Raw genomic sequence first — 12,556 nt, 5'->3', positions numbered from 1 at the left:
CGCGGTGCCCAGGACGCCCCCCAGCGGAATGTGACCTGGCCCCGAAGTCAGCAGTACTGAGGGGGAAGAAACTCTGCATTCATCACTTGGGGGAGAAAATTAAGTACCAGAATAAATCCCCGATGGGCAGACGGTATAAATCAGAAAGACCTCCAGCATCTGAGCCACCTCCTCTCCCACCCCCTGCCCACCCCCCAACTCAGTTCACATCTTTAAATATATGCACCATCCTAGGACCTCAGCAAACCAATGATTATAGAACACAGTGTCTCCTGGGGAGTCAGAGACTATCCTAACCCAGGGGGGTCCACCCAGGGCCAATTCTGCCCTCGGCCAGGGAACATTTTTGGTTGTCACGACTGGAAGGCATGTTATTGGCAATCCGATTGGTAGAGACACAACCCCACAATGCACAGGATGGCCCCATTCCATCCCCTACAAAGAATGCCCTGGCCCCAAATATCACTAGTTCAGAAGCTGAAAACCCCCGCTCTGGGCACTCCTCTCTGGGAGGCAGCTGCGCAAGGGCAGGCCCACATCTGTCCTTTTCCGGCGGTACCCCGAGTCCAGTGCCGTGCTTGGCACACAGGAGGCACTCAATACATATCCCAGGTCGAACGAGTCACTGTACTCATTTGAACGCTGTCTAAAGTCAAAAGGACCCCTGATTTGGTTAGCACTCAACCACCTTCTCAAGGAGCTAGGTCCCAGGATGACGGGCAGGTGCCCAGATGCTTAAAACTTAAAGAAAAAGAAAGCAAGACAGAGATCACACGGAAGAGGAGAAGCAACATGTCACCATAAAGAACCACCAGTTTCACTCTCGGCGCAGTGAAGAGTGGGTGCTGATGCCAGAGAGATATGGGTTCAAATCCTGACTCTACCGCTCTGGGCTGTGTGACCTTAGGGAAGTCACTTAACTTCTATGTGCCTCAATTTCTTCAGCTATAAAATGGGACTGCAGTAGGACTAACGTGAGGATTAATTTCAGCTCCTGATACAACAGAGACTACATGACAGCTAACGCCATCAACGAAACGAAACTAAAGTCACTTAAATCACAGCAAGTGGAGAATTAATTGGACGAGAACTGGAAAAAAGTCCGTTTCGGAGCCAGAACGCACACTATTTGCCGACCGAACGCCAGGCACTGTGTCCGGTGTGGGAGGCTGCAGCCATGCCTCTGCCAAATCTAGCTGGAACCAGCGCCCTCCCCATTTTCTCCCCTAGTCTTTCAACGGGTTCTTATGGGGACAGCTGGCGGGGGGTGGGGGACGCTGGATAAACAGAAAAGTCTCCAGCAAGAGCACACAGAGCTGAGGCCACTGGCCGGGGTCCCAGACAACTGTTCCAGCAGGCAGTGACCGGAGGGTTGTGGAAAACCACTTCCTGCCGACTTCTGTATCCTGGAGCAGGCAAATGAATCCCATCAGCCCACACCCGGCCTTCCTGGCCGCCCACCCCAGCACAACTGACCTTTTCCTAAAGGGTCCAGAAAGCCTCCATTCTGGCTGCAGGCATGGGACACAGACCTCGACAGAGTAAATGTGTTATGAATGAGGCAGGTTCACGGAGAGACTGGCTAACCACTCGCTCTCCTTCCACCGGGCGGTCCTGATGGTTGGGCCTGATTCTCTACCTGGACTGATTCTAGCCGCACCTCGCAGCCCTGGGCTGCTGTCTGCATGCCCCGCACCGCTGCTAAGAGAAAAGTTTTCCCGTGCAGCCCAGTTCCCCCAGGGCTCCGCTAGGGACGACAAGAGATTGGTGACCACAGTGCAAGTCTGGGCTTTAGTCTCAACTCCTCGAAAGCAGGTTCGTTCTTGTCGCTGAGGCAACTGACTTCCTCACGGTGGGGGATGGGAGGGTTGACAGGGGTAGTGGGGACCGGCCGCTTCCGATGGCTCGGCGGCATGGATGGGGAAGTGTCAAGGCCGGTCTGAAACCGTGTGGGAAGAAGGTGGGCGGTCGGGAGGGCCTGGGGACGCGTCGGGGGAACCTGAGAAAAGGGGCTGGACCGTGCGGGGATGTGGGTGGGGGGAGGCCAAGCGCAGAAGAGGAGGCAGGAAGCAGCTCACGGAGATGCATGTGTTTCTATGGCGAGGGGGAGAAAGCGGGGCCCCACGGAGCCCGCAGAGAAAGGAGGGCGTCTGGCGCGCAGGCTCGGGCGGCGACGGGATGGGAGTCGAGGTCGGTCCGGAGAGAGGCTGAGACGTGGCCCGGGCGGAGGAGGGGGCGGGCGGGGAGGAAGAGTGAGGAGGAGAAGCCGAGGAAGGAACTGGAAGGACCGGGCGTCCGGTCAATGGCGGGGCCGGGGTGCGGGGAGGCAGGGGCGGAGGGCACCGGCACGGCCTGTCAATGGCGGGTCCAGGGTCGAGGCTGAGGCGGGGCCGGCCGGGCGCGCGGGCGCTGCTCACCGGGGCTCGGGGCGGGCGCGGGGCGGCGGCCGGGCCGGGCAGGGCGTCCCGGAGCCGGAGGCGACTCAGGCTCGCAGCTCCGTGCCCGGGACCGCAGCCCGGAAGTGGCGGGCGCGGGGGACCGCGGAGGCGGCGGACACCAGGCAGCTCCGGCCCCTTTGACCCAGAAGTCGAGCGGCCCAGGCGGCGGCCTGGGATTGGCCACCATCCGGCCGGCACCAAAGCTACGTCGGCGCTGGGGGGAGAAGTGTAGGCACGGCCCTCGCGGACCGCGACGTGGAACGTCCCAAGGACGGCGTCTTCCGGTGCAAGGGGTAGACACCCCCACGGTGGGATGGGATAGTCCAACCAATTAAATGCCTCCTCTACTAAAGGCATCTGGGGGGACAACCGAGCGCCGGTGCGTTGGTGGTATAGTGGTTAGCATAGCTGCCTTCCAAGCAGTTGACCCGGGTTCGATTCCCGGCCAACGCAGTCTGGTGTTGAGATTTTTCTCCCTTCTGGGCTCCATCAAAAGAATTCTAGGAAAATCCTTAAACTAGAGTTTTTGTTACTTGGAAGCAAACTTTAAAATTCTGTTGTACGAAAAAACGGACAAGCGTGTTCTCGCGCAGGACCGAACCGGGGCCCTTTTGCGTGTAAGGCGGGCGTGATAACTTCCACCACGGACGCCGGCGAAGGTCAGCTCCTGAGACCGCCGGAGGTGGGACTGCAAAACTTGTCACTTTGTAGTTCCGGAAGTGAATATGATGTCGCTTGGCCGCGGGCGCCGGAGCTGATTTCTGCTCTCCCTAAATCCCTTTCACTCTGCTCGCCGCGGTGGAAGCTGGAAGAAGGAAAATACTCAATAAGCGTTCAAACGCACGTTTATCACTTTATCGTCAACGCATTTCCTGTCAAAACGATCGAAGACAAAAATGGCTCGCAAACCCATCCTGAAGCCAATGGTTCATTCGTCCACAGAATCGTTACTAAAAATGTCACCTAAGTGCCTACAGATATTTACAAAGGTGCTTCAGCCCAAAACCACTTTCTGCAAGAACTTTCTTTTGTTTTTTTAAGAACTTTTCATAAAGTACTTTTATTGTCTGCACGCTAGGTGCAGGAAATTTGGAAGGAAAAACAAAAAGACATAAAAAGAAAGTAAAGTGACTTTTCGCCTCATAACCCAGAGCTATATTGTTTGCATTTTTAAAGTCTTTTTTTTTTTTTTTTTTTAACTAGAGGGAGAGGGAGGTTATGGCAAGCATTTAGGGTCAAACTGCTATAATGTGTGTGTGTGTGTCCCCAACCCCTGCCATGTGCAGCTAGGATTAAGGTGAGGAGAGTCAGGCACTAGATTTAGGTGCAAAAATTAAGGGGGATCCGAAAACCTGAATAATTGAGACAATATTTTAATGCACTATTCCAAAGTATCAAATTACTTGGCAAAATAGCTCCATAATGAACAAAACATCAACATTTTAAACCAAGACAGGTTTTCAAGGTGCTTTGATAAGCCATAGTGGAGTCTGAGTGCAAAAACGTGTGTCCCTCTATACCTGTTTTAATGTATTTTTAATGGCTATTTTTCCCCAGAACAGGGCACTGTCACGTAGTAATATCTGCTAATGCTTCTGTATTAGTTTCCTACTGCTGCTGTGACAAATTCCCACAGACACTGCCTGGGAATGACAGAAGTTTATTATCTTACAGTTCTGGAGGTCAGAAGCCCAAAAATTGGTCTTAGGGAGCTAAAACCAAGGTTTGTGCAGAGCTAGTTCCTTCCGAAGGTCCCAAGGGAGAACCCGTCTGCTTTTTTCCAGCTTCTAGGGGCCACAGCCTTCCCTGGCTTGTGGTCCTGCAACACTCCAACTTCTAGTTCTGTCATCATGTCTCATTCTTTGATTTTGACTCTCTTGCCTCCCTTTTGGAAGGAATCCTGTGATCACATCGGGCCCATTCGGGTAACCAAGATCCTTCACTTAATCCCATCTGCAAAGTCTTTTTTAAAATGTAAGGATGCACAGTCACAGGTTCTGGGGATTAGGATGTGGACTTGGGGAGGGGGCATTATTCAGCTGACCACATCTTCCCTCCTCACTAAACATTCGTCTGTGACATTGTGTTTTTTGACAGCTGCATAATATTCCATCCATCCATCCATATATTCATCCAGTGAATTATTATTTACTGACTTTGTGAACTGGGGTGGGGTGGGGAAGAAATTCAAGTCGGCGATGAAGGGGTTGATCTGAGGGATATTTAGAACCTGATATTGACCAGTATTAACTGGACTTACCACTCCACACCCATCAGGATGGCTATAATCAAGAAGGCAGACAACAGCAAGTGTCGACGAGGGCGTGGAGAAATCAGAACGCCTGCGCATTGCCGGCGGGAATGGAAAATGGTGCAGCCGCTGTGGAAAACAACCTGACGGTTCCTTAAAAGGTTAAATAGAGAATGATCATCTGCCCCAAGAAGGCCACCCTTAGGTGCCTGTCCAAGAGAGCCGAAGACATACATCCATGCAAAAAACAACAACAACAACAAAAAAAAACTTGTCCACAGATATTCACAGCAGCAAGATTCACCGTGGCCAAAAGACAGAAAGAGAGTGGGGGGCTCAGGAGGTCAGGTAGATGTCCTGGGAGGCCGCACGCTCAGAGAGGTTCCCGGGGTGAGAAGGGTGATAATTCCATCTTTCCACTAGGTGTCAGCAGGAGCATGGCCGGCAGAGCATCACACAGTGTCCCCCTCATCCCCCATGGCACCCCCTTCCCATCCCACTGCCCACCCCATCCTCCCTTCCAGCTCCGCTCTGAGCCCCAGCTGTCAGCATCTCAATGTCAGACACCTCTCCCAGCACACACTCCCGTATGTGCAGAAGTGTCTCTGTCCCAAGCAGGCTGCCGCAGCAGGCGGGGTGCTGGCCCGTTCCAGCAGGTGTCCAGCCTCTCTCGGAGCCTTCAGCAAACGTTGGAGGGAGGAAGAGGAAGGAGGAAGGAAAGGTCAGTGCATAGAGATTCAGCGTTTGCAGTCCGTGAAGCATTAAGGCCAGGAATCTGAACCAGCCGTTAGAACATCGGCCTGGGGCTTCTCAGGGTCAGGCGTATAATAAGACACAGTAGCCAGACAGGTAGGTTTCTGGGCAAAAGAACATAAACAGCCCAAATGACCACCCACAGTTTAGGACGGCCGTGAAATGACCGAGGAGGCCTTCGTGTTCTGAGCTGGGCAGTTTGGGAGGTGTGTGTTCCACAGGCTTATAGAGAAACCACAGTCCAAGAAGGGTGTGTGTGTGCGCGCGTGCACGGCTAGGCACGTGCACAGACTGTCTGTGCAAGGAACCTGTGAAGTGGGCAGCAGGGGGCGGCTGGCCATGACCTGTGGGTGAGGCCCCTGGGGGCTGGCGCGTGGGGGCTCAGGCGGGGGTTGGGGCTGACTTTCCACTCATCCACTTTTATACGGGTTGAGTTTCTGTTTCCTAAAATTTCCCAAACGTATAGCTTGCAGGGCAAGAGGATCATGGCTTTCATGCAGAAACCTCCGTTCTTCTACGGTTCGTTTTGATGAAGCATGGCACCCCGAACACGGTTAGGGAGGACCCGGGGGATGTGCCGACATAGAAAGAGCCCCCTCCCCAGACATTTAGAATTTAAAAAAAAAAAATCAAACAATGGACGGAGCTGGCTGTCCTTTGCGCGGGCAGACACGTGAAAGTAGATACACTTGGGAAATTGCTGGAATTGAGTAGGAGACCTATGAAGAAGGTAAGTTCTAGCAGTAACTAGTAAACTACCTTCTCCGCAGAAGAAGGTCAAGGTAATCGAGATAACTAAAAACAAAATAAAAGGCCATGGAATCTTGTTTAACAGGTGGGAGAGAGCCTTGTCATCCACAGTACACTCTTTCGTTGTATATTTGGATGAGCCAAGCGTTTGTTTCACAATTAAAACCCATTAAAATTGGTCAGAATATAGAATATTTACTTTGAGTCTTTTACAAATAATAAATAAGGCACTTCTGATATAGTTGGTGTCCTCTGTGAGCGAGTATCAGCTTTACAATGAAAAATTAGTTAAGAAAATAATGATAGCTAGCGAGTTAGCTATTAGTTAGATGGTGGTAGTTACGATGCTGGGTCCTTCGACTGGGTTTTTAAATGATTTCTTTATTATAGCTGACCCTGTGGGGACTGGGTCTCTCATTATGCCCATTTTGCAGTTGGAGAAAATAAGGCTCAGATTTAAGTTACTCCGGGGTGGGGGCGGGGGGAGAGAGAGAACTTAATTTCATAAACAATCTTGCTCGCTTCACCCCCGCACTGGCACCCCTGCAATAGCTAAGAGGAATTTTTTTGCCATTGACGAATACTTTTAACTAAGTTATTTGTTCTCTCGGTGTCGTAGGGACAATAACCCTGTTTATTCTCCGTGTGCCATGGAGACAATTCTTTGATGAGCAGGTGAGGCTGGTGGTAGCCGAGAACTCGCCGCTCCACCATCCGTATCTTTGCCGTTTTCATCCAGTTAGGAAATGACGCCTTTTGTCTGAGGCCACGCCGGAGCCCCTCCCCCCATTCCTGCCATCTGGGGGGGTGGGGTCCTTAAATTCCATTTCCCACACCTCGATCCCCATGTCCGCACGAGGCGACGTTTATCGAAGCCCTCCTAAACACTCCCGTAATGCATTTCGTCCTCACCGCTACCCTGTGAGGTATGACGACTAATTCCATTGTAGAGACGGTGAAACCGAGGCCCAGAGGCGAGGCCGCACCGTTGGCCAGCGGGAGAGCGAGGCTTGGAACCCCCGCACTCTGAGTCCGCGCACGCGCAGGGGGGCAGAAGCTACACACTGGGAACCCTTGGGGCTCAGTCGTGAGTGGAGGGTGAGACTTTCGTCCCTCCCTCCTCCTTTCTCCTCTCTCCTACTCACTTCCCTGCATCTCGAGGCCACTTAGCACTGTTCGGGAATGTTCTTAGCTCTGCACAATGAAACTGTCACCATCTGAAGGATAAACGTACAGAGCGATAGGACATCGGAGGGGGCGCGTGCTTTCGCTCCCCACCCCCACGCTCCGAACCTCCCCGCATGTCCCCAGGACTGGGGTCCTTTTTTAATTTTTTTTATCAGGGTGACACTGGGTAATAAAATCGTATGGGTTTCGAGTGTACAATTCAAGAATACGTCATATGTATATTGCACTGTGCGTTCACCACCCAAAGATAAATTTCCTTCCGTCACCAGATATTTGACTGCCTGGACCCCACCTACCTCCCCGCTCCCCAGCCTCTGGTCACCGCTGGGGACTGGGTTTCTCTCTCCTTCTCTCTTGGGTGGCCTGGTGAACTCAGCCTCGCCGCATGACACTGAGCAGGTGGTGCTCTCTCCCTCTGAGCCTCGACTTCCTCACCTGCGAAATGGGATCAGAACAGCGCTGTCTCGTGGAGGATCGCGGGAGGATTAGACCAAACCAGGGCTCCCCGTGGGGCTTGGAACACGGTAGGTCCCCCCGACACGCCAACAATCGCAGCCAGTGCTTGCTGGGGGCCACCTGTGGCACTGGGCCGGAGCCGCCCTGCGCTGGCCGGCGGAGCCGCCGCGCTCCGTTCGGGCCCTCGAGGAGAGAACCGCGGGGGGCGGCTGGTGGAGGCCAGGGCTGGCGCGGCTGTTAGCGGGGTCGTGGAGTCCGGTCCCTCCGCAAAGCGAAGGCGGCCGTGCGGGTCTGGGCTGCGCACTGTTTTCTCTTTAAACAGTTTCCCATTAAAGTCCAGACGGCCGCCTCTCCGGGAAACCCTGGCGGCTCGGCCGGGCCGGGCTTGCCCCCATCCCCCCAACCCCCCCCCCCCGCCCCCGCCCCCCGCCGGGCACCGTGTGTATATGTGTCTGTGTTTGCGCAAGCATGTGTGGGAATGTGCATGGATGTGAGTGCATGGCCGTGTCATATAAACGTGTGTGTTCGTGTGTTGCACGTGCCTGTGGCCAAGTAAGTGTGAGCGTGAACGTGTGCATGGACAAGTTTCTGTGGGCCCGTGACACTGTGTGTGGACATGTGTCCTGTGTCTGGACCATGTGTGTGCACCCGTGTCCTGTGTCTTTGTGTGAGAGTCCACGCACGTGTGCACCTGTGTCCCGTGTCTGCAGCCGTGTGTGTGGACCCGTGTCCTGTGTCTTTGTGTGTGTCCACGCGCGTGTGCACCCGTGTCCCGTGTCTGCGGCCATGTGTCCTTGGACGAGCCTAGTGCCACGTGGGCTGCTTCTCCCTGTCGAATCCTGTGCAAAGGCCTCTGCGTGTGGCCGGAGGCGCCCGCCTGGCCAGACGGTGTCTACGGCCCATGTTTGTGGCTCTGCGGGTCCCAGGGGCCTGTAGTGGGGGAGGTCCCAAGAACTTCCAGAGCAGCATGGGGGTGCCTGTGACCAAGGGTGTGTGTGGCTCCGGGGTGCCCTCGAGAAGGAATGTGTGGGTGGCGTGCGAGGGTGTGGGGGCCCTGCTTCTGAGGTCGGGGCCCAGCCTCCCTGGCCCCCCAGCCGGCCCAGTGCATTTCCCCAGGACACTCCGGGCTGAGAAGGGGATGCAGCCCCCCCCACCTTACCTCCCTCCCTGCCAGCCCTCCCTCCCCCCCTTCTTCCTTCTCTCCCCCACTTCATTTCCTTCCCCTCGCTCTCCTCCCCTCCCCTCCCCTGTCCCCCTCTTCCCCCTCTCAGCGCAGCCTAGAATCCAGCAGGGGGAAGTGGCCGAAGCCGCCATTAGCTCCAGAAGGCTTAAGTGGCCCATTTCCTAGGCCGGCTGGGCGCCCTCCACAGATGCCATTAGGGTAATGAGCCCTCAGCCCCTCCTGGGCCCCAGCGCCCTGGCAACCAAGTGTGGGGGGGTCCCCAGACCTGTGGACTGCAGTTCCCTCCTGTTTGCACTTAAAGGGCAGGGAGATGGGCAGGGAGCTGGGAGGGGGGCCCCCCAGGGCGGAGAGACAGAGAGAGGACAGAGGGAGCAAGATGGAGCTCCAGACAGACCGCAAGTCAGGAGAGGAGGAAGAGAGGAAACGAGACAGAAGCCAGGAGGGGCGGGCAATGAGAGACAGCCAGGCAGCCAGGCAGCCAGGCAGACGGAGGCCGAGAGAGGAAAAAGAAGGTGGCAGTGGGGTGGGGGGGAGAGACGGAGAGATGAGAGCGAGACACAGAGAGACAGACGGGCAGAGAGGCCCCGACGACCAAGCGTGGAAAGTGGACGGGGTCCGGGCCCAGGCACCCCCTGGCCCAGGGCCCCGGGCAGCGGGACCAGCGGTCACAGGTGTGGGGTGCGCCTGGCACCGTGCTAAGCTCTCCGGGAGCCTCGCCTCCTCCCCGTAACAGCAGATATGCACCCGGCTCCAGCTGCACGCCAGGCGCCGGGCTAGACCCTGCGGACAGAGGGCAGTCCCTGTCCTGGGGGCCGGCCTCCCAGTGGGAAAGGTGAACCAGCGATTCTATAAGAAACAGATCAGCAGAGACAGTGGTTCCAGCTGGGGGCTCAGCGCAGCCCCCGCCCTCAGCGAGGTAAACGTGGAATTGTGACCCGATCCAGCATTCCACTCCTGTCTACACTCGAGACAAATGAAAAGCCGCGTCTGCACGAAGACGTGCACATCGATGTTCGCGGCAGCCCTATTCGCAGCAGCCAAAAATGCGAGCAATCCGAACGTCCCCCAGCAGAGGAACGTGGTCCTTCCGGACGCCGGAATATTACTCAGCCACGAAAAGGAGTGAAGCTCTGCCGCACGCTACGACGTGGACGGACCTCGAAGGCATGATGCTGAGTGACAGCAGCCAGGCGTAAAAGACCACGCAGGGTCCGGAACAGGCACATCCAGAGATAGGAAGGGGGCGAGTGGTCCGGGGGCTCGGGGACAGGGAGGGACTACTAATGGAGATAGAGTCTCTCTCGGGGGATGAAAATGTTCCAAATTAGATTGTGGCACCAGTGGCGTGTCTCTGTGAATATATGAAAAACAGACAGAAAAAAAAAGGAACCAGTATGAATTGTACACTTTAAAGGTGGAATTATATACTACATAAATTATATTTCAATAAAGCTGTTAATAAAACAAACGAACGCCCAAATCCCACTGGAGCTCACGAGAGTGCCCCGAACACCAGCCCTTTGCAGCAGCCCCTGGGACAAGGGTCTGGGGACAAATAGTTGATGCGGGAGCAGAAGGAACATGAGAGGGGCAGGGAACGAGGCCGGGCGTGGAAGGGGTGATACAGGTGGTGACCACCGTGGACAAGAGGGGCTGGTGCTCGCGGGGGGCTCAGAAAGACCTCACGGTGTGTTCTCAGAGTCGTCTCCCCTTGACGCATCAATTGCCGCGTCCCATTGGTTGAGGGGCCGTCTTGCAGCACTGGCTCCCCATCCAACGAGCTGGCCAAGTTCAGTGCCCCAACCAGAGAACACCCCCAACTTGCAAGTTTCTGGAACTGACAGCAGGTCAAGTCTAGGGTGGGCTGAGGGGACATGGGTGGGGCACCCACAGCGCCTAAATTCCAAACTTGAGAACCGGCTTGGAAAGGCTTGCCTTCCAAATCTGTCCATATGCTACCATCGGCGGGCTAAAGTTTGAGGAGAAGCAAACGTTTGAGCATGCGCACATGCCCGTGGTCTCAAAGCGTCTCCCCCAAGACACTTACGAATTCCATCAATGAAAATGGTGACTTCCCAGTGGAGACGCCTGGCCCCAGTCACCGTCACCAAGGGACCAGGGTGAAAGTCGCATCATCAATTGCGAGACGCGTCGCTGTCGTGTACCTTCCGATATCACGTGCCGTGAACACATCACTTCTGTGGTTTCCTTCCCCGAAATGCGTAACCTCGATCTAACTGTGAGCAAACATCAGACAAACCGAAATTGAAGGACTGGAAGACTGTGTTAGACTGGAGGATTTAATACACCGCGTGGGATCCCGGACCAGAATCCTATTGATATTTAATTGATATTTAATCAGGTTCATTTTGCAATTTTATATGAAATTAACTTTAATAATAATAAGAGGATTAATAATTTAATATTAATCCAAATAAAAGGAGAAATAGGTGAGATTTGAATAAGACCTATAATTTAGTTTAATTGTATTTTACCAGACATCAATAGGACAATTAGTGAAATTTGAATAAGGTCTTATAAATGTTTTTATTGCCATATAATTGACAAGTAACATTGTGTAAGTTTAAAGTATACCTTGTTGATTTGATACATTTGTATGTTGCAATATGATGACCAACATAGTTAGCTGACACCTCCATCATGTCACATAATTACCATTTCTTTGTTGTTCTGAGAACAATTAAGATCTATCCTCTTAGTGACCTTGAGGTATATGATACAGTGTGGTTGTCTCTAATCGCTCGCTGTGCATGAGATCTCCAGGACTCACTCACTTACCCATTCCACGGCACCTCCCGAGCCCCTGGTACCCACCATCCCATTCTCTTTTCTACGAGGTCAGCTTTTTCAGACTCCACACGTCAGTGATACCAGACGGAGCTCTTCTTCCTCTGTCAGACTCATCTCGCGGAGCATGATGTCCTAAAGGTCCATCTATGTTGTCACAAATGGCAGGATTTCTCTTTTTTCTCACGGTTGACTTTTATACATACGGTATCCACTCACTCGTTTCACTGATGTTTATTGAGTGCCTAGAGCAGCACACAAAGCAATAGAACTCAGAGCCCTGCTGGAATTCGCGCTGCAGTGGGAAGGCAGTCAGCAAAGGGTTTCAGTGTATACACTGTATCATATTAGATGGTGTTACACACTAAGGAGAAAAATAAAGCAGGGAAAGGGGGTGGTGAATATAGGATGGGGCGTGTGCCAAATCTGAAGGTGCCCTAATGCCCACAGAGAAGTCAACATCTGAGCAGATCATTTTTGTGCCCTAGAACCCTGACGACTTTGGTCTCTGTCTGGAAAACCGGACCAAGTTTAGGGTTTGAAAAACCGGCATCCACGCCACAGTGCTCGCTGACGCCGGGACATCTCATCATCCTTCTCGGAGCGGGCCCTTTCCGGACCAGTGACAGCTTAGGACTCCGCCTCTCGGCCATCTTGCTGGTGACTCATTTTCCGCTCCTTTCCAGCGTCACTCCTACACCAGCCCCTCCCAGGCCAGAGAGGAGGAGC

General features: G+C 54.0%; 1 protein-coding gene, 1 long non-coding RNA gene and 1 other non-coding gene across 6 annotated transcripts in view; 2 read left to right on the top strand and 1 right to left on the bottom strand.

Moving 5' to 3' along the window:
- DPP9 (dipeptidyl peptidase 9) overlaps nt 1–2,556 on the bottom strand; it is a 36,276-nt gene extending 33,720 nt beyond the window's left edge. Inside the window, exons 1-2 of one of the 4 annotated variants that reach the window (XM_036234074.1) lie at nt 2,418–2,438; nt 1,477–1,532 (exon numbers count right to left, since the gene is read on the bottom strand). The gene's annotated coding sequence lies outside the window, so the exon portion shown is untranslated. Of the gene's footprint in view, nt 1–1,476; nt 1,533–1,639; nt 2,031–2,417 lie in introns of those variants that run through there. The other 3 variants (XM_036234075.1, XM_036234072.1, XM_036234073.1) reach the window with 3 other exon arrangements.
- LOC118612476 lies at nt 2,086–3,584 on the top strand. Its single transcript, XR_004954982.1, has 2 exons — nt 2,086–2,190; nt 3,032–3,584. It is a non-coding gene; the product is annotated as an uncharacterized LOC118612476 (long non-coding RNA).
- Nucleotides 2,820–2,891, top strand: TRNAG-UCC. The gene has a single exon. It is a non-coding gene; the product is annotated as a tRNA-Gly (tRNA).
- Nucleotides 3,585–12,556: the final 8,972 nt, after the last annotated feature.

Source organism: Rousettus aegyptiacus, unplaced genomic scaffold (genome assembly GCF_014176215.1).
Source record: "Rousettus aegyptiacus isolate mRouAeg1 unplaced genomic scaffold, mRouAeg1.p scaffold_m13_p_16, whole genome shotgun sequence".
Lineage (NCBI taxonomy): Eukaryota > Metazoa > Chordata > Mammalia > Chiroptera > Pteropodidae > Rousettus > Rousettus aegyptiacus.
The sequence above is the reverse complement of the archived record's forward strand: the minus strand, read 5'-3'. Positions and strand labels throughout refer to the sequence as shown.